The sequence below is a fragment of the Falco punctatus genome (genome assembly GCF_963210335.1).
Source record: "Falco punctatus genome assembly, chromosome: 1".
Taxonomy (NCBI): Eukaryota; Metazoa; Chordata; class Aves; order Falconiformes; family Falconidae; genus Falco; species Falco punctatus.
In genome coordinates, this window is record NC_137580.1 from 54,624,404 (window position 1) to 54,646,954 (window position 22,551).

At 43.7% G+C, this 22,551-nt stretch overlaps 1 protein-coding gene across 1 annotated transcript in view; it reads right to left on the minus strand.

Annotated features, from left to right (window-relative positions):
- APBB2 (amyloid beta precursor protein binding family B member 2) overlaps positions 1 to 13,344 on the minus strand; it is a 150,940-nt gene extending 137,596 nt beyond the window's left edge. The window contains exons 1-2 of the mRNA XM_080378984.1: positions 13,133 to 13,344; positions 11,742 to 11,916 (exon numbers count right to left, since the gene is read on the minus strand). The gene's annotated coding sequence lies outside the window, so the exon portion shown is untranslated. The remainder of the gene's footprint in view (positions 1 to 11,741; positions 11,917 to 13,132) is intronic.
- Between the last annotated feature and the right edge of the window lie 9,207 nt (positions 13,345 to 22,551).

Below are 22,551 nucleotides of genomic sequence, written 5' to 3' on the forward strand. Positions count from 1 at the left end.
AGTCCCTATACACTGGATACCTGGTCAGTGAAACATTTACCTGACAAAGAGATGCTAGTGCTCCTTCAAGTCAAACAGTTTGCAATAGTCATAATGGTATCAGAGTAAAAATAAAGCTTGAGAAAGCACTAACACTATAGTTGAAAGGCAGGTGATGTTTAGAAAATGTAACAGAAACCAGGGAATGTTCTGCATCCCTTCCCAAGGGAGGGAGACAGCCCACAGGCAAAGGTACTTTCAGGCACAGTAATTTAAGCATGGTCTTAAATCAAGGAAGAATGCTTTGGTGTGAGGGAAAAACTTTGTTCATAGCAGTGATTAGCAGACAGAACCTGTTCCCAGTGAAATCAGCGGAGCTAGGATTCTGCACCCCATTTCCATAATTAACGGGTTTTAATATTCCTTTTCAATTACATATAAATTTGGCCAGGTCTTTAACAAATCTTTAGAGAAATCAATGCATTAAATAAAAAACTATTTTAAAAATCACCATACACCTTCCATATGATATGCCAAGACAGATGCGTGTTTAAAAACCTGACTTGAGAGGACATCTTAAAATTCTCAGTGTGTGCATGCCAGTTGTCATCTGCCACCTGATCTTCTGGGGTATTTATTACTGATGATCTTTCCAATTAATCCTGTCTCTGTCTGTACTTCTAACAAGCAGCTTGTGAACTTACCTAAAGATAGTCTGCTAAAAGAAATAAAAAATCAAATCTTATTTCTAGTTACCAAAAATATTCCATAATTAGCATAGCATTGGCATACTGCTCTATGTTTAAACGTTAACACAGAGGATTATTAAAAAACCCAGTTACTGCCATTTAGCAAGTATTCCTAAGACACAGGCTTTGCTCCATCTTTTTGTGAGCTTATTGTGTCAAACCAGCAGAAAATGTGTATCTTTGAAAGCTCACCATACTGAATAAAATACTGCTCTAGAAGATAAAGTCTCAGTTTGGGATACCTGTATGTAAAATGTACATTGCAGAGGTTGCTGATTGACAGCAGACCATGAGATTACAAACAACAGCCTTCTTTGTTGGTCATTGTACAGGCACACAAAGATTTAAGATTTAAATTTAAGGCAATCCTAATGTGGCTGGTACAGTCAGCAAAACCAGAGCCTTTCAAACATAACAGCATAGGGTAGCTAAGTTGTGGCAACAGCAAGTTACCTATTGCACTGCATTAGCTCAAAATTGGGTAGTCCACCTTGCAGCTAACAAATACTGGACACACAACCCAAAGAGGCATTTCAGAGGGTTGACTGACCAAAAAGCAACAGCAGCTTCTCTTGCCACTTCTGTATAAGAAACCAGTGATAAGGAAGAGGAGAATAATTAAAAACCCACAAGCACCTTTTTCACAAGAAGGCTTTCAAAAATGCTGTAAAGCCAAAAAATCCATCACTGGGCTAATTCTGTGGATCCTGACAATGAGGAAAGGAAGTGACTGTGCTTTGTGTAAGTCAAGCAAAGATTTCTGTTATGATAGCTTAAATAAAACAGACCTTAAGAGAGGAAATAATTGTTATCCGAGTCATCTGGCATGTTTCTACTGTCTCAGGTGCAACAGACATCAAACCCTCCCAGACCGGGGACAGCATTTCCTTGCCACTTCCCTCTCAGTAAAGAACACTTTAAAGTAATTTCAATTCTGCACATATGTTCTGATGGCTTTTTTGTAATTGCTTATGCTTCTCAAAGAAAGAGAGGCTGTCAAAGTAAAGGGGGGGGTGGGGGGAAGACCTCAAGCCACCTTCTCAATTTACTAATTTTGGGACACATCAATACTGACATTAAAATGGATAAAAAGACTTCTGAAGCGATACTTTGTAAAGAAAACAACAATCTTTTCCTTCAAATTAGCATGTTTTTTTCCCAAAGCCAGGTCACTGTGGTGGCTTGACCCTGGCTGGACACCAGGTGCCCACCAAGCTGCTCTATCACTCGCCTCCTCAACTGGACAGAAGAAAGAAAATAAAATTGAAGGCTTAAGGGTCAAGATAAGGACAGGGAAAGATCACTTACCAATGAAATTAATTTTCTGCCAATCAATTCAGAGTAGGGTAATAAGAAATAAAACCAAACCTTAAAAAAAAACTTCCCCCCACCCCTCCCCTTCACTCCCAATTGTCTCTCATCCCCTCACGCAGCAGAGAGGGACAGGAAATAGGCGTTATGGTCAGCTCATCGCAGTCTCTGCCGCTCCTTCTTCCTCACTCTGTTCCCCTGCTCCAGTGAGGGGTCCCTCTCATAGGAGACTGTCCTCCATAAACTTCAACATGAGTCCTTCCCACAGGCTACAGTTTTTAATTAACTGCTCCAGCGTGGGTCCCCCACAGGTCACAAGCCCTGCCAGCAACCCTGCTCCAGCCTGGGCTCCTCTCCCCATGGATCCACAGGCCCTGCCAGGCCCCTGCTCCAGCACAGGCTCCCCACGGGGTCACAGCCTCCTTCAGGCACCCACCTGCTCCGGTGTGGGTCCCTCCCCGGGCTGCGGGTGGGGATCTGCCCCACCGTCAGCCTCCGTGGGCCGAGGGGCACAGCCTGCCCCACCGTGGGCTTCAGCATGGGCTGGGGGGGAACCCCTGCTCTGGCGCCTGGAGCCCCCCTGCCCCCCCTGCCCTGACCCGGGGGCTGCAGGGCTGTTGCTCTCACACGGCCTCGCTCCCCACTTTGGCTGCGGTTGCTGTTGTGCAGCAGCTTTCCCCCACCTTAAATACGCTGTCCCAGAGGCGCTACCACCGTCACCGATGGGCTCGGGCTCGGCCAGCGGCGGGTCCGTCCCGGAGCGCTGGCACTGGCTCCATCGGGCACAGGGGCAGCTTCCCACAGAAGCCACCTCTGTAGCCCACACTACCAAAATCCTGCCACGCAAACCCAGTAGAGTCAAGAGAGGCCCATTAGAACAAGGTGCAACCAGGCTGCAGCCAGTGCCACACCTGCCTTCCCCTGTCCTGTATGAACCCCAGCGCCCAACCATGCTTATACTGTAAATAGTCTAACCAACTACTTCAGAACTTTGATGTATAGGTTAAACTCTAAGAATAAAGTGAAACAGAGGGCATCTGCCTGTAAATACAAATACACAGCGTAGCAGTCTGCCTTTTTCAGACATATGCTGCATTTTCTCTCCATCTGTGAGGAAAGGTTTGGTTTTAAATAGTGAACTAAAAATTCTGTTGTTTACCATTTTTCATTAAAAAAGTACAACTGTTACTTTGAAATTAACATCAATTTTCTGGTGCACGAAAAATGACCAATGGTATAATTTAACTCAACTTAGACAAAGCCTTACTTTGCCTGATGAAGATACAAGGGATGTTTAAAAGTTTAAAATACTGTACTGCCTGCACATATTTACAACAAATGCAATTCCATTAAAAATAAATGTGGAAAACACTTCTCTTCTAATTTGTCTATTACAAAGCAAAGCTTTTTCTAAGTTTTACTAAATAAAATAACAGCTAGAAACTAAACCTAAAGAAATCACACAAACACCTTTTTACTGCAGACCCTCCTCATGACACAAAACGTAGCTTATCCACTTGTATATAGATACAATAGGGCCCTGTTCAGAGTAAAGGTGGCAGTAAATTTTTATGCAAAAAGAATACTCCAGTGATTACTGGAGGTAATGAAACGTAAGAACAGTGATTACCGTTGAAAAAGAGACAGATACTATAGCAGCTTTAAACAAGTGATTTTATTTCACCTGGTAGCGCTAAAAGATCAGATTCTTCTTTTGCATTTAAAACTTGTTTCTAAAGCTTCCATCTCTTCTTCAGAGATGCAGCTAAGCAAGGATAAAGTTTCCTTTATTTGCACAGTAAGGGAACACACCTGGAATGCCAATAAACCTCAGACTTCCTTACGCTGAATCACCCTCTCAAGTACCGTAAAAGGTAAATACCTGCAACCATGGAGCCATGTGAGGTGTATTCCTATTAGTTAGCTACAATTTACCTAATACTTACAGGCATCTGTATTTTTTTCTTTTTCTTTTTTTTTTTTTAATGTATCGGTTGATCCAGCATCACTTACAAGACTTCTTTTAAATATTAAGCTAATGAAAAATCATAGCTGAGGCTAAACACAGAGTAACAACAGCTCAAAGAACGGAAGATCAAGGATTTTATTTTACTACTAACAGTAAGAAGGGCCTTGTACAAATTGCTTAAACTCACTGTAGGATGGTTTACAACCTACTAAAAAAAACCTGCAATCACCACAAGTAGAACCTATGGCTTCTTGACAGCTGTGTTAGAACAACCTGGAAGAGAGAACCTGTAACATCCTTTATAACTTTAGAAGTGTATTAATAACTTGTTTTGATGCTCCTTAGAGACCCTCCATTGAGGTGTATCCTGCGCACAAATCACAGAGTCAGAGGAGCTCTCCCCTCCACAATTTCCAAACCAGACCACCACTGCAAGGTACAAGGCAGTGATAAACCAGTAAATGAGACAAGAGCCGTATAAAACCAAAGTCACCTATTACTCACAAATGATACCTCATCAGTCAGCAGAGCCTCAGAATAACCATTCTTACACCAAAGCCCCTGCAAGATAAGATGGATCTTCAGGAATTCAGCCAAACCTGCCCACACAAGGCAGACAAGATGAGTGAAGAGCCAACTGTCACCTACTGCTATAATGCAGCTCGCTGCCTAGAATCACACATCTGATATTCTTAACTCCTAATTTCCAGGACAGGAGAGGCTTGCAAATGTCTGCAAAACAGCTCCAGAGCCACAGACAAAAGATAGTATTCAAGTACACATTACCATCAGTAAATCTAAGCTATACTATTATTTTGTGCTCTTACTCTTTGTTGCCTTCGGAGATAGTTATGATCCCTTGGGAGATAGTTCTGAAGGGCCAAGGGGTCCAGAAAGACTGGACATTCTTCAAAAAGGTAGTCTTACAGGCATAGGAGCAGGCCATCCCAATGAGCTGAAAGAAGAGCCAGTGAGGGAGAAAACTGGCCTGGCTGAACTGAGTGCTTTGGCTGGAACTCAGGGGGAAAAAAGGAGAGTTTACTACCTTTGGAAGAAGGGGTCAACAACTCAGGAGAACTGTAAAGATGTGAGGTTATCCAAGGCGAAGATTAGAGAGGTGAAAGCCCAGCTAGAATTCTGGCTGGACACTGCCATAAAAAGATAACAACAAAAGTTTTTAAAAATACATTATCTTTGGCCCTCCTTTTGCTTCTAACCTGCACCCCTTATTAGAGGAAGCAGGGAACATTGACACAAAGGATGGAGACTCAGCTGAGGTACTCAATGCTTTTTTTATCTCAGTCTTTAATAGCAAGAGCAGCTTGCCTCTGTATACTCAGCCACCTGAGACGGAAGACAGGGATAAGGGGAGCAGAACAAAGCCCTCACAGTCCAGCAGGAAAGAGTCAGTGACCAGCTGCTCCACTTAGATGTGCACAAGTCTGCGGGGACAGATAGGATCCACCAAAGGGTACCGAGGGAGCTGGCAGAAGTGCTCACTGAGCCACTCTCCACCAACAGTCCTGGGTAACTGCGGAGGTCCCAGTTGACTGGAAGGTAGCCAACGGGACACCCATCTACAAGAAGGCCCAGGAAACCACAGGCCTGTCAGCCTGACCTCGGTGCCAACAAACGTTATGGAGTAGATCATCCTGAGTGCCACCACGTGGCACGTGCAAGGACAACTGGGGGATCAGGCCCAGCCAGCATGGGGTTATGAAAGGCAGGTCCTGCTTGATGAACCTGATCCCCTGCTATGACAAGGTGACCCACTTAGTGGATGAAGAAAAGGCTGTGGATGTTGTCTACCTGGACCTCAGCGCAGCATTGGACAACATCTCCCGCAGCACTCTCCTGGAGAAACCGGCTCCTCGTGGCTTGGATGGGTGGACTCTTTGCTGGGTAAAAAGCTGGCTGGATGGCTGAGACCAAAGAGCAGTGGCGGATGGAGTTACATCCAGCTGGTGGCCAGTCACAAGTGGTTTCCCCCACGCCTCAGTACTGGGGCCAGCCCTGTTCAATACCCTTATCAACCATCTGGACAAGGGGATCAAGTGCACCCTCAGTCGGTCTGCAGAGGACACCAAGCTGAAGGGGGGAACATTCATCTGCTTCAGGCTAGGAAGGGTCTGCTCCACACGGGGAGCTGGACAGGCTGGATCCATGGGCCAAGGCCAGCGTATGAGGTTCAACAAGGCCCCGTGCCGGCTCCTGCACTTGGGCCACAACAACCTCACACAACGCTATGGGCTTGGGGAAGGGTGGCTGGAAAGCTGCCTGGAGGGAAAGGACCTGGGGGTGCTGGTTGATGGCTGGCTGAGCGTGAGCCGGCAGTGTGCCCAGGGGGCCAAGGCGGCCAACAGCATCCTGGCTTGTATCCAAAACACTGTGCCCAGCACGACCTGGGCAGTGACTGTCCTCCTGTACTCAGCACTGGTGAGGCCCCACCTCAAATCCTACATTCAGCTTTGGGCCCCTCGCTGCAGGAGGGTCACAGAGGTGCTGGAGCGTGTCCAGAGACGGGCAACAAAGCTGGTGCAGGGGCTGGAGCACAAGCCTGATGAGGAGCAGCTGAGGGAGCTGGGGGTGTTGAGGAGGAGGATCAGGGAGTTCTTCCTGCTCTCTACAACTCCCTGAAAGGGGGCTGTCGCGAGGTGGGGGTCAGTCTCTTCCCCCAGGTAACAAGTGACAGCACAAGTGGAAACGGCCTCAAGTTGAGCCAGGGGAGGTTTACATTGGATATTCGGAAAAATTTCTTCGCTGAAAGGGTGGTCAAGCATTGGAACAGGCTGTCCAGGGAGATGTTGGAATCACCAGCCTGGGGGTATTTAAATATCAAGTAGATGCGGTGCTCATGGTTTAGTGATGGACTTGGCAGTCCTGGGTTAACAGTTAGACTTGATGATCTCAAAGGTCTTTTCCAAACTAAATGATTCTACGATTCATTTCAGATAAAGGTAAGGCAGTTTAAAACCAAAACAAACAAAAAAAGCAGCTATACAAAGCTTGTTCATTTTAAGTGATAAATGAAGCAGCCATTGATGCCAGCTAATAAGTGAAGTCTGCTGTATCACTTTAACATTCCAAGTGATAAAAATAAAGAGGTAACAAATACCCACACTTGAAAGCTAATGTTAGGATTCATCTTAACTCACAGAAAACCCAAAAGTCTGTAAACGATCCTGACCCAACAGCATTTCTTCCAAAGCAATCCATTTATTTGCTCTGGTGGAATACTACTGTGAACAACAATAAACCTGAGACTAAACAATTTGCAAACTACAGGACAATATACATATCTAAGCCCATGACTGGAGCGTGTAAGGAGCTACTGCTTTCCTAACAGAGCCAGTCTTACATGAGTAACTACTGCACCAGCTCACTAGTGCTCAACACTGCAATCCGCCAAAGCAATTTCCAACAGCAAGATGTCTCAAAATAGGGTAGTTTTAATTGTCACTCATTTTACTACACTGTGGTTGTGTTCTGAAAAAACGTGCGGCAAATTAAGTCAACTTCTTGGTTTAGATCAAGAAATAGTAAAAGCAGCTCAAGACTAACCAACTGTTAAGGCATCATGAATCACAATTTTCACTTCGCAATCACGACAGATGATGCCCAGTGTCATACAAGATAAAACCAGATCCTTACAGGACAGTATCTACGACAAGTAAGTAAACATTATCAAAATGCATCTACTTACACAGGCTTTGGAAAAACATCTAACAGTGCTGCAAAGTTCCATGAAAGGATAAATCTTTCATGGTGAAAGGGAGAGGCCTGAGCTCATGCACAACATCTTAGCTTTCCCTACAGATTATGCTGCTGCCACATACCCAACTGTGAGTACCAGCTGTCAGAATAGCTGTCAAACGCAATGACTGATTTAAACCTGATACCAGCTGCAGCAGTCTTCCACAACACAAAAGCTTTATACTGCTGATGCTTACACCAGAGAAGCATTAGAAACATTTATTCTCAAAAGTCTATTCATGTTTTGCAGCACTCTCTCTTCTGACAGATTACTACAGTATAGTAAGTATCCGACTCTGCAAAACTCAAGGCCAAAGTGGTGTTAAAGGTCCTTAAGCTGGTAGTGGCACAGAACTGCTGCAATTTAGAATGAACAAGGAAATTGCACCATGTAATCAACAGGATAATTAGCGTATATTTACTTTGTCAGGGGAAGACAAACAGGGTGAGTACAAAAGGCTCAGTAACCACTTTGCTGCTGGAGGAGAAGCCAGGTTCTGTACAGGCAAAAGGCAATTTCTCACTATTGCAAGCATTCAACAGAGGTCAGCCGCCTCCTCCTCCTCACACCTGAAAGGAAACTCACAGGTTTAATACCTCTAGGAATTCACACTCACCAACACAGGCATAAAAAGCAATAGGATTACCATCCAATCAGGAGTACAGATCAGAAACAGCAGCAGTGGCAATATACAGCAAGAGACTAAGGATTCAAGAGTAGAAAGCTGAGTTTTTACCTACTATGAAGTGTTGAATGGAGATGAATACCTACTGCATTTCAATGTCTGTCTTCAATTTTGGTAATTCCAGTTTGTAAGAGCCCTGACAAATCATCTCTCCCCTATCCCAAGAAGCCTCTGATGTTTCTGAAAAAATAAAATCCAGTGCACCCAAAATCTGACTCTGCTGTGCCCAGTGAAACAACAGACCTATGCAAGTTTTGCTTCTCTGCAACAGGTCCTTCTCCCCTTTCTTAAGAAATGCTTTACTTTGCATTTGCACTTCAATTGGGTTCCCACTTACCTGGTGGGCTCAGCACACCCTGATCCTCCCAGAGCATGTGGGGCTAAGGCAAGGTTTCTCATACCTCCTGGTCCTCCTGTGCCCATTCTGGCACCATTTAATTGGGCAGGGAGCCTACACAGGGAACTAATGCAGCAGAACACACAGCTGGGGTAGAGGGAGTAGGACAAAACCGAACATTTAACTCCTACTTACCAATATGTAAAAGAACCAAAAGCCCAAGAGTTGGCTGAAACAAAGGCAAAGGGGTCACAGAGAACATGCAAAAAAAACCCCAGATGAACAAAAAAACAGAACAAAGGATAGCCTCTTCCAACAGTAGCTCAATGGCTTAGCTGTAATATTAATTTTCATTCTACTCAAAGCCATTTGGCTAAAAGGATGCTCTTCGGTCTGTGAGAACTCCTTTCCCAGAAAACCTTCGGTAGCCATATACACTCATCCTTTCTCAGTCTTACTTCTAACTGAAGAAATTCAGTTGAAGCTCTTATTCCTGCAGCTCTCAGAACTGAAAGGCTTATACACCTACATGCAGTTCTTAAAACCACAGGGCTGCAGTTTGGTGATTTCACTTGACACTCCAAGTTATGATAATTAGAAAATTTAAAAATACAAAAAAAAGCAGTATTGTTTCTCTGAAAGTAGCATAATTCCATCTCCTTATTCATCACCATGCTAAGACATGTCCTGTGTACCTGGACATGGCTGGCTTGTGAGTAGTGCAGGCAGATCTCGCATTGACCTCCCTGCTCTCACTGAAGTCAGAAGCTGGGGACTTTTAAAAATTTCACCTTTATTTCCTAACTTTCAGTTTAGCAATTCTGTGATGTTTTGTGAATCTTTTCCTTTGAAGAGGGGAACACGGAAGAGCCCTTAACTTAAAAATGTTTGAATTTTGGTAACTGTTGGAAAAAACTGGAAAAGCATTAATAAATTTATTAAGTAATTAAATATTACATGAGAAATTTCTTTATCATGAGGACAGAAAGAAAAAAACCCAATAGCTACAAGCAAACACCATGTATAAACCAGAAGTCAAGAAAAGCATGCTATTAGTTTGCAGCTGAAATTGTTCCAAATGCACTTAACTGTATTTCAAGCTACATTTATACTAGTGCACTAGACTATAATTACTTGTCAGTGTTGTATCTACATTCAACTTTTCTTTATCATATTATGCCTTAGCGAGAACTGCCTTCAATTTTGATGAGTTAGTGCAGGAAAAGAAATGCAACACCATATTTGCACAAGTCTAAGAAAATAATTGCTTGGATAAAATTCCACCATCTACTATTTTTGCAAGCATCTAAAACCACAGCCAACCATCAACTCATATAATGGTTGCTAGATTTGTGGAGTAGGCTTTTTAGAAAGCGAGACACTGAAAAAAAGCAGAGTAAAATTACAGATCCATTAAATAAAAACACTGAGTTCAGATTAGTTTCTTATAACAAAACTTTGGTAAAATTGTTAGTGAAACAACTATTTCTCTTTTGGCAGGACATCAAGAAAACACACTTGAAACATTATAAAATACCCATTAAATAATAAATGTGTCCCCCAGATCCTTTTGACCTCAAAAAGAAATGGTCTCAGCCATGATGAATGATGTCTATATTATTCCTCCTTGCTTTCAGAGGTATGTTCAGGCACCAGTATCCACAGGAAGGGATCTGATTTCTCTGTGGAGGCACCTCAAGGTAGGCACATTGGTCAGACCAGACGAGAATGCCACAAAAGTGAAGGACCTTCCATAGCCATTTCTGCAGCATGCACTACATGAGCCAAAGGACAGCAACAGACCAGCACCAACCTCACCAAATCATGACACAGTCACTAAGAAAGAAGAGCAGACCGACTAGCACTGTCCTCATGCAACATAATCTCATTCGTTAAAAAGGTGCCTGCATTTTCTGGACAAATACAGCAAAATCAAGAACGTCTGTAAAAGCCTTTGTGCTCCCCAAATGAGTAGTGGCGACCACCTCACCCAGCTAGAGCTGCCAGGGCAAGGTGAGAAGTAGGAGCAGTGACAAGAAGAAAAAAAAAAAAAAAAAAAAAAAAGGGGGGGGGGGGGGGGGAGGGTCGGGGCAGGAAAGAACTCAAGAAAGTGGCATTAACCTTCCCATTCAGTACTGATGCCTCGTCTTCTCCAAATCTGCACCAGGATGTTAAGTAGCTGTTGGAATGCCAACACCCAAAAAAGTACTACACAGAATTATCCAGACCAACACCTGAATGTGATGCAGGCCCACGGACTGTATTTGGTTTCATTACAGATGACTAGTTGGGAAGCCATACCAGCTCAGATTTGCCCATAAAAATTCCCAGTTTGCCCATCCATCACATCATGCAGATACTTTTTGGTTTCCCTCAGATGTGTGCTGATGTCAGGGCACAGCTCAGTGACCTGGCTCTTAAAATCTGTAAATTTCCAGTTTGCTTTTTAGATTCAGTTTTTAATTACCAGGAGGAAAAAAAAAATCTCTACTTTGTCAAAATGCAAAACATTTTTATGGCTGTTACCAAGCCAAAAACACCACCAGATGGAAACTCATTTAAAATTCTTCAATACATAGCTCTCTTTCTTCTAACTACTACCAGCCAGCCAGCCTCATGATTTACATCATATGAGGTGACTAGAAACAGATGAAAACTGATGAAACCACAGTGACTGCTTTAAAAAAAACAAAACAAAACAAAACACAACCAACCCCAAAAAAGTCTTAATATTTACTTCGAAAACAATGAAAAGCGGTGAAAATACCACCAGGTCCCACCAGATAAGACATAAGACGTGCGTGATATGCGTGCCTAAGGACAGCAGGGGAAAACTGGGGTAGCTTTACTCTGCAACAACTCTCACCTCCCAAAAGGGTATTAGGTCACAAACCCACATGCCCTGAAGTCAGACCATACCATTTGCAGAGGCCAAAGACACCCAAAAGCCAGGTCACCTCCGTTCCCCATTCCTGGGCTATGCAATGAGCTGACTGAGAAAGCTGGACCAGGGGAGAGTCTCAGTGGTCCCCAGAACAGCAGCCCACTTCCAGACAAGACATACTGCTGCCTCCTGAGTTTTCTAGCTGCAGCTTTAAGCTGGCTGCTCTGCGTGTCACCAGGTTGCATTTCCTGTTGGAATTACAGGAACAGTTCTGTACGACTCTCTGACTCACTTATAATCCATAAAATCTTGAGCATTTTGCAGCTCTTTTAAAGAATGCAAAGCAGCCTTTTCCGGTCTCACTTACTATGGCCAGTCTAAAGAAAAACTGATGTTAAAAATCAGTAATGGCATTCTCTGATACTGAGAATACTTTGCAAATAGTGTAAATACAGCAGTTTTACAGCAATTTTATTCAGACCACATGCAGTAGCCCCTACTGATCAGTTAATACAGAAATCTGAACAATGGCATGTCTTCTTAAGAAAGGGAGAGCTATGGCAGTTAAGTGCTATATTTACAGTATTTGCAGAGCATTCTTTATTTAGATTTCTATGGTAACCAGTAAGAGGACAGCAGTTCATATTTTGAATGTTTTCATTCCCCATGGTCTGAAACACCACAATCACTACAATATTTTTTTAAGCAGGAAAGAGCTATAAGCAAGCATATTACTAACTTAAACAGAGCAGTCTTTACTGATTAACTTGAGATGGAGTTATTCTCTGACACAGCAACAATATATTTATTTAAGTTACTCTCCTTAATGTGACTTAGTAACAAAACCAGCCTGGTATGCATTACCCACCAAGCAAAACTTGCCAAAATTGCATTTCTGCCGTTACGTCATCTTACCTGTCAAATGCAACATGTGCAGAGGAACAGGAACAACTTTGTTGTCCCTCTGACCCATAAGGAATCTGGGACCAAGTAATTGCAAGAATCAGTACCTGCTGCAGGGATATGGTACTGTTACCACAGGAGGAAGCATTGTTCATTATTAAACCCCATCAATTAATTTGAAAAGTGTCAGACAATGTACTGCAGTATACAGTCACCCGACACCTCCAGAACAGCCTATAGCCAGGCTGGTCCCAATTCAACTTCTGCTTGCTGTAAACCCTACAGGGCCAGCACAAGCAGCACCAGCTCCTTCACCCACACCGCCTATTTACACGTTTTCCCATCAAGCTCTCCTACATACATACCTCTGGACTAATTTTGGGATAAAAAAACATTAGGGAGGACAACATAATTCTTCTGTTTTGCAAATAAATAATCAAAGCTCAAAGATAGTGTAATATTTTAAGGAAGAACTGCAAAGCAGAACAAAAATCTACCTCTAACAATGTAGAAAATATGTCCATTTTAACATCAGAAATGTATGTAACCTCAGGTACTCACTTTCCTCCTGCTGCTAATCTTTATTTCTGAAGAGTATACCAGCTCCACATATCAGTTAGCAGTTAGTCTTCAGCCCCAAATGTCCCAAGACTGATCTCCAAAACTCTCAGAGAAATTAATCCACAGCCAACGACAACTGATTCCTATGGAATATTCCTCTCCCATGCCCCACATATGGCTACCCTACTCTCAGCATTTCCGCTGTCAGAGATGGTACCACTCACACCTACCCTCTGGGAGCCCAGAAGCAAGTCTGCACCAGGCGCTTCCCAGCAGGCCAATTTCTGCCCAGTTTCACATTTCACATTTCAGCATCACATCCATCCCTAAAACCCTCCCTCCTGACCCCACCCCACCCCACTGTGAAGTTTCTGGGAATTGCAATTCCTCCTTAGCCAAAGACTATTTTTATCAAGGAGAGAGGAAATCCTCCTGCTGCAAGTTTTATCATACATCCACAATTTCAAAGTGAAACCGCACAGGACACTGAGGACTACCGTGCTGCAGCAAGGCTACTGGGGGTTTAGTAGCAAGACAGCACAAAAATACCCAGAGGAAAGCAATCACTGAACACGGCACAGCGAGAGCCCTCCATTGCCACATTCCCCTCCCCACTGCCCAAAAGCCAGCCGCAGCAGACGACAGACAAGGTAATCACGCTGTGCCTACCTAGAGTCATGGCTGAGGACCACCCGGTCTCAAAAGCTATCTTCTGCTGAACCTATTTACCGTGAGACTACAAGGCTCCTATTACCGAAGCTTGATCAGGACAGGGTCAGGCTGGATTCAGCAATGCTTGCAATGGGACAAGCAGGACTTCATCCACGGCCCCACAGCACAGGACCTCCATGCCCTTATTGCTGCCCAGAGAGCACAGGGAAGATGGTGGAGGCACTCCACCTTCAACTGCCCAAAAGATCCTTAGGCATTGAGAGACAGTAGCTCTTCGCAGCTTGGGCAACTCATAGAGACAAAATGAAACTGCAAGGAAACACTGGGGAAGGTACTCTTTATTACTAGGGCCCCATGAACAGGCACCATTTTGCCTGGTTCCTCCAGGGGCCTGTAAACACCAGCCACCCACTTCCTCCCACCAACACCCCCCACCCAAAGTGGCAGCACTTGGGCATGGACAAAGGCACCCTGTTTTAACGCACCACTTTATGGCAACAGCATGAAATGGCAGCACTAGGCAGCAGTCCAAAAAAAATAAAGGAAACGTAAGTTCTGTGGAACAGAAAGCACTTGCAAAGCATGGAGTTTCAGTGGGACATGGGATTCCAGTGAATGAGCACTCAGTTTCACTAAAATGCTTACTTCAGACTAGCAAAGCATAACATTACATAGTATAATATATTTGAAAAATAAGAGCTTGTTAGATACAGCAAAACTGGAATACATTTTCCACCTGCGGCTTATATTTCTCCCTTGATGTCATAAATCCAATTAATTTCAATATCACTGAAGGAAAAATGAGTACTCCAACTTCCCCCTTACCAATCTAATGCAACTACTTTAAACATGGAGAAATCACAAGTGCCCACCATGAGATATATGTCAGCCAGAGACATGCTCCTTGCCAACAAAACTGCAGCATGTTCACCTCTGCACCTTCAAACCAAGCCTCCTGGAACACTCTTCACAACAAATCTTCCCTTAGAGACGTAGCTGAAATATCTACTATCTTCTGAAAAGCATACTGTAAAGCTCTCAAATATTTCCTACCTCTGCACTTGGGACATCTTAAGACATGTCTGAAAGAACCACAACTCCTCACCATCTAGGTGGTACACTTTACTGCAGCCTCTCCAGGAGTTACTCTGAGGCATCTCCCTCCACTCAACCTACTTCTCTGCTTGGTTACACTAGCTTAAAAACACACCTCCTGTGCACTCACCATGCTGCATGCTGGATAAGGTTTTGAAGCAATAGCAAACTTCAGTCCACAAGCGCTATTATACATGCTTCGACAAACATCTCTAGGGAGACAAGTTATTATCTCCAGGTTAATTCCTTTTTGTACTTGGTGAGTGATTCCCAGCCTGTCTCACTGACCTTGGCTACTGCATCCTCAAGAAACATGCCACAATAGAAACATCTCTATTCATCCCATACTTGGTGACTGGACTCAAATTGTTCCTGCTGGAGCTCAGAAAAGGCCAGAGTAGCAGGGACATAAGAACTGAAAGAGGCTAAAAAAGGAAGAGATACATCCAAATGCATATTCATATTTTGATCTGAAACACAGAAGTCAGCAGCTACCCCACAGTGAAGAAAAGTTGCTTCTAGACAGCTGATACACTTACCCTACTTCATCCAGAATAGTCCCAAGGACAATAACCAAGAGAAGTAGTTTGGAGAGCTACTGCACAGCAGGACATGAGGCCACAATTAGCACCTTACACCTTCGGGGTTTTGTTATAAACATCAAGGTTCTGTTTTGTGAAAGCCCAGACCAGCTTCCATCACAAGAACGACACAAATCCTCCAGGGCATCAGCACCCTTACCATTAACAAAGAAAACACTGCATTTTACATGCATTTTAAAAAAATTATTATAATAATAATGAGTGGCCCAGCTGTCATCCTGGCCACCTTGAGGTGTAGCCTCGTGGTGTAGTAGCACTGTAATCCATGCTACTGAAAGAAGTGCAGCCAGCTACAAAGCAAAATCCTCACAGGAGCAAGGGAATAAGGAGGCAGGACTTCGGATGGCTTTTGCTCTAAATGTTTCTAAAAAGACTAAGTTCCTTAAAACAACTTGGTTCCTTTTCTTCCTTTTGCAGCATAAATTAGCTAGCTCCTTCATTTGTTTTGATTGAGCTGATATTCCTGCTGTTCACCCAAGTAATCCAACAACTTGATTTCTGAACTGCTCAGTACTCCTTCTAACATGGAATATGTTACTGATAACCAGTTGTTTAGAGTTCACAGACACACCAAAAGTCCCTGCGCAGTTCCAGTGACCCCACACAATAAATGGCCCAAAACTTCCCTGGAAAAATACCCCTGCCTTCCAGGTACAATGATAGGAAAGCACATATGCACAGAGTTCAGCTGACCCAAGTAACAAAGGATAGGCCTCTGTAAGGGGGGTGTGGGGGTGGTAAAAGCCAGATTTGATTAACCACAAAAAAAACAGGCTACGACTGACACGCTCCACACTCCCTCTCCACTCCCAAACATTCCCAGACCAAAAAACCAAACCCCCACATGAACACAGCTATTCATAAGGAACACCATAAAAATGTTTTCCTACATTTTCTCCACGAAGGGTTTGGATGTCAAGGTTGTATCTAACCATCCACAAAGTCTCCCAGTGAAAGGGGAACTGCATGGCAGCAATGGTCCCTCTATGTTTGTGCTGGCTTTAAAACAAACAATAAAACCAAAAGTTCATGGAAGGCAGCATGAAGGCACTAGAGTTATATACTAGCATTACAAAAATTTAGATTCTCCCACAGTATGCTCTTTAAAGCATAACTATTCTGCTTTTGTGAACTATTTCGTCAGCACTCCTGCAGGAGTGTAAACTTGCTAGAAAGAAACATACATCCATTGCTAGGGAAGGGTCAGTTGGGAAATGCAACAGCAGCAAGTACAGTATCAGTCACTCAGTCCGATCCTCTGCAGGGAAACAGACTGAGCTGAGGAGAAGATGCTCAGTACTGCACAAACCATGTAACTGAGGTGCCCAGCCTCTCCAAAGCACAAGGGGGAACAGGGAGCCTCCCCTGTCAGGCACTATTTTCTATTATCAGATAAGAGCTGGCTTTTAGAAAGTTAAAAGTCTGACAATTGATCAAGGAAATTCACCCCAGGGAACTGAATGCTTACTTTCTTCAGAAATCACAAAGCCCATCCAGTTGCTTCCAACGTAAAAGTCTGATTACGCAGCAACCCATACTGCTAACATTGTAGACTAACACTTGAAGCTAGCCTACAAAGGCATCATCACCAAAACCACCAGCGTATGCTGCCTTACATGCTGTTGAACACCTTAATAGTGTACCGCAGCAGTATTTTTTTTATGTTAAAAGCTGCAGAGTACAGAAATACATCAAAGATACACTTTGAAAAGGTAGTCAGGTACTTTCTTCTAGACACAGGTTTCAAATAGATCACTGACAAAAGACGCAGGAACACCACAGGGCTGTGTTCTCCAAATATTTTGTTCATAGGATTACCACAAAAAATGCAAAAGACCTCCAAAAAAACCCTACTTGGATCTAGCCAGAAATGCATACCACACAAGCACAGTCCTTCCACTAAGAAAGCAGCCTTTGGGGTGGTTTTGTCTATGCGCCAATTAGGCCGTTAAAAGCATTCAGAGGTACCCCACCTACAAAGGAGCACATTCCTCAGGGTGTGCAAAAACAAAAAAGTCCTTTTTCACTGAAGATCTCTCACACTGTAACAGAGAACAGATTGTTTCCTAACATCTTTCATGCAACCTTGTTTGTGTTTCTGCAATTCAAAACACTTTTCACTGTATTTAACTTCCTCCTCACCTTAATCCCTTAAACTTGATTAATATATCAGCATTCTTTTACTCATAGAAACCAAACCCAATTTATAAAACGGTAAGGCTTAAGGACCTCCAGTTATAGTGCTATAAAACAATATTATAAGAGTCCAAGTGTTGTTGTTTACATTATTATAATTTCAATCACATTACAAACATAAAGACGCAAAGGACAGAATGCCTGGACAGGCGACTTGTCACAAGCGATAATTATTTTTTTTTAACCTACAAGCATCTCCTTTTAAGTATAGTCTTGCAAATGTAAATCAGAAGTATTACAATTTACATCAACTAAGGTACAGGAGCACACCAGAAACATCAGCAATGCTGATTCTAAAGCACTGATATCCCTCCCGGAGATGGCACCAGCCCAAACTGCCAAGGCTGCATGCTGCTACCCAAGCTCCAGCACATGGCTTCTGGCAGAGCTAAATTGCATGGAAGCAGCTCAGATCTCTGTAGCCACAGCACATTTCTGTGCAATGCAGATAATCCTCCTACAGTAACCAAGTGGGGGGGGAACTATTCAATAAAAGAAAAATTCCAACAACACTTGACTGAACAAGACACAAGCATTTGCTTGCATTATTGCATTTTTATCTTCATAAACACCACTGCCTAAAGTCAGCTAGCTTCCAAGTTTTAAATTCAACAAATAAAACCTACTTGAGAAATTATATTCATTTACATATACAATACTAATGACCACTATTTTTAACCCTTTCCTTATGCCTTCACTGCTGTTAAAACTTAAGCTTAATTTACTCCCTTCCTATGCTTTTGCTGCATGTTGGCTACAATTTTTTTTTAAACCTGTCCTACCGAAAAATTGTAGTCATGTTTTGGAAGACTGCAAGTTGAGCTACTTCTTTTCAAGAGTATAGTGCAGGAGGGACTTCAGATTTGAAAACTCAAGACTAAAGATACTGCAGAGCAAGGGTTTGCTTGCAAGACTCCACTTTTTCTAATTTAGCATACACTATTACAACACAAAATTGAAGCAATCCTCATTTTCCTGACACCTTCATCTTCACTACAACCTGGCACTAAACGCCAAATAGGATGTGGAAAGTTTTTCAAGCACTACAAGGAAAAGAAATTACTACCCTACCCTAAATGAACACCACTTGGGCATCTCTGCACTTAAGATGCTATTAGGAGCAACACAAATACAAGCCAGAATGAATCTGATGCAACAGATCAAGTTTTTAATGCTTCTAAAGTAATGAGATTTCTCGAGGAGGGAAAAAAAAATTGACAAATTAAGAAGAAACTGGCTACAGTCCTGGACAGGAGAAATAATCCTCCATAACCCAAGGGGAAACGGTTAGCAACCAACTACACCACTTAGACACACACAGGTCTGTGGGGAGAGATAGGATCCACCAAAGGGTACCGAGGGAGCTGGCAGAAGTGCTCACTGAGCCACTCTCCACCAACAGTCCTGGGTAACTGCGGAGGTCCCAGCTGACTGGAAGGTAGCCAACGGGACACCCATCTACAAGAAGGCCCAGGAAACCACAGGCCTGTCAGCCTGACCTCGGTGCCAACAAACGTTATGGAGTAGATCATCCTGAGTGCCACCACGTGGCACGTGCAAGGACAACTGGGGGATCAGGCCCAGCCAGCATGGGGTTATGAAAGGCAGGTCCTGCTTGATGAACCTGATCCCCTGCTATGACAAGGTGACCCACTTAGTGGATGAAGAAAAGGCTGTGGATGTTGTCTACCTGGACCTCAGCGCAGCATGGGACAACATCTCCCGCAGCACTCTCCTGGAGAAACCGGCTCCTCGTGGCTTGGATGGGTGGACTCTTTGCTGGGTAAAAAGCTGGCTGGATGGCTGAGACCAAAGAGCAGTGGCGGATGGAGTTACATCCAGCTGGTGGCCAGTCACAAGTGGTTTCCCCCACGCCTCAGTACTGGGGCCAGCCCTGTTCAATACCCTTATCAACCATCTGGACAAGGGGATCAAGTGCACCCTCAGTCGGTCTGCAGAGGACACCAAGCTGAAGGGGGGAACATTCATCTGCTTCAGGCTAGGAAGGGTCTGCTCCACACGGGGAGCTGGACAGGCGGGATCCATGGGCCAAGGCCAGCGTATGAGGTTCAACAAGGCCCCGTGCCGGCTCCTGCACTTGGGCCACAACAACCCCATAACGCTACAGGCTTGGGGAAGGGTGGCTGGAAAGCTGCCTGGAGGGAAAGGACCTGGGGGTGCTGGTTGATGGCTGGCTGAGCGTGAGCCGGCAGCGTGCCCAGGGGGCCAAGGCGGCCAACAGCATCCTGGCTTGTATCCAAAACACTGTGCCCAGCACGACCTGGGCAGTGACTGTCCTCCTGTACTCAGCACTGGTGAGGCCCCACCTCAAATCCTACATTCAGCTTTGGGCCCCTCGCTGCAGGAGGGTCACAGAGGTGCTGGAGCGTGTCCAGAGACGGGCAACAAAGCTGGTGCAGGGGCTGGAGCACAAGCCTGATGAGGAGCAGCTGAGGGAGCTGGGGGTGTTGAGGAGGAGGATCAGGGAGTTCTTCCTGCTCTCTACAACTCCCTGAAAGGGGGCTGTCGCGAGGTGGGGGTCAGTCTCTTCCCCCAGGTAACAAGTGACAGGGCAAGTGGAAACGGCCTCAAGTTGAGCCAGGGGAGGTTTACATTGGATATTCGGAAAAATTTCTTCACCAAAAGGGTGGTCAAGCATTGGAACAGGGAAGCAGTTGAGTCACCATCTCTGGAGGTAATTAAAAGATGTGTAGATATGTCGCTTAGGGACATGGTTTAGTGATGGACTTGGCAGTGCTAGGTTAATGGTTGGATTAGATCTTAAAGGCCTCTTCCAACCTAAAGAATTCTATGATTCCATGATAACAGGTATCATCAGCACACTGGTATAAAGTAACTAAAAATATTTGACTCACATGTATAGAATTATTGGCTAACACTCGATCACCATTCAATCTCAGCAGCTGGGCCTGCATTAAGAAGAGCAAGGCAGGATTCACACGCTGCTTGATAAATTCCCCCAAAGAAACCATTATCCAGTCTAATCTTCCAACTATTCAAATAAAGTATTGTTTTCCAGAAAATTTGTCTTTATTCAGTTGCTTGTTTTTCCCACAAACCCGTTTCTTCCTTTCTCTCTCTGTATATACCTATACATCTATGCCCTGAGATCTAAATACACGGAATTAGAGGCATGCATAGAAGCACCTTTTATACAAAACCAATGACAGAAACCAGAAGCTCTAACCATTGTCACTTGAAAACAAAGCAATCATGATGATTTTTTGGATTTTGATTTATTACTGTTACAGTACTTCTTTTCTTTCACATTCTGGCCCAAATCAGAAGTGGAAATGACAGAAGAAAGGGTGTTTTTTTAACACCATTAATTTTAAGCCAGAACAGAAGCAGGAAGTACCGGATGTCTCACAGGAAAGCTGGTCAGTTTAGTTTTATTGCCGGAAGCTACTCCAACATTTCTTTTAACATTTGAATAAAGTATAGATAAGAATCTCTAAAAATCAAGGTTCATGTGCAGCAAAACCAATGAATGGCTTCTGTTATCAAACTGAACTTTAACCATCATTAAATTGAGTTCACCGTACACACGGACACTGGCATGACGTTTTATTTAATAAAGCAATAAAGCCTTAGTTCCTCAGGATAGGACTACACATTTTGAGTTAAAACAGCCATTGTGAGCCATTAAAAATTAGTTCTGAACTATCCCCTTAGCTCTCATGAGAAGTTTGACTACTACACAGAAGTACTTGGAAAGCTGTATTTCAAAGTTTACGCTTTTCAGTCATGTACTTAGAGATGCTTAAATCATGTTGGATTGGCGGGATGGGTGTAGAAATCAGCTGAAAAACCTGAGCTAAGAGCAGTTCTGAGCACCCAACAGCATCTGCCAGCTGCCCAGCTGTGCACCCACATCTCACTGCACATGGGCCACCCTCTCCAAAAGTTTTAACTACTGTAAGTTTTTACACAGTGGAATCAAACACACACTTTCACCATTACTGCTTAGTGTTAATTCCAAACAGTGGCTTTTTCAAAGTTAATAGGATATAAATATGTATATAAAAGGTGGGCTAAAAAATTAAAGGCAATAAGAATTCTCATGTCTGAGTAATTAGAGTTGGTGTATTTCTTGACCTAAAGCTAAATAAGGAGGGGCAAGAACAAGAAAGGCTGTAACACAGCCAAGTTTTCAATGCTTCTAAAGCAACTGACACTTAGTGGCCAAAGAAGAAAAGACTTCAATCATTTCAGCCAAAACATTTTTGTTTTCCTAATTCTTAAATAGCTGTAGATACTAAGGCAAGATTCTGTCTTATTTACCTGAACTACCCTTCATTCATGTGTGTTACACATAAGACTACCAATGTGCCTATATTTTACAAAATTAATTCAATGCAAAAAGAACTCATACCGGACTGCTCGAAGGGCACCAGTAACTGCCACACAAGCCCGAACTTCTCTCATCACCATGCAAAGCAACCCTGGCCAACCATCACACAGAGCTGTCTAAGGGCACCTTGGACATTCAGTAGTTCCTGGAGCATTCGAACGAGGCACACTTTGTGTTACCTACCCAGCCAAGGAGGAGGGAAACAAGGACTGTCACATGCACCCCCAGGCAGCATGGGCTTGTCAAGAGAGGCAGGTGGAGGGATGCACGCGTATCAGACCTTGCTTGGGAGACCAGCAAGGGTAAGAATAAGGGTTTGGTGTTGGTAACAGCAAAGCTGAGCAGCAACCTGTCTCCCATTGTCTTGAGTTTTAAAGCATTTCCTAGTCCAACAAACTGAAAGGGAGAGATGAAAAGTACGAGCATCAGCAGATGACAATTTCTGATGTAAAGCATTATCTGACAGGACCATAACAAGT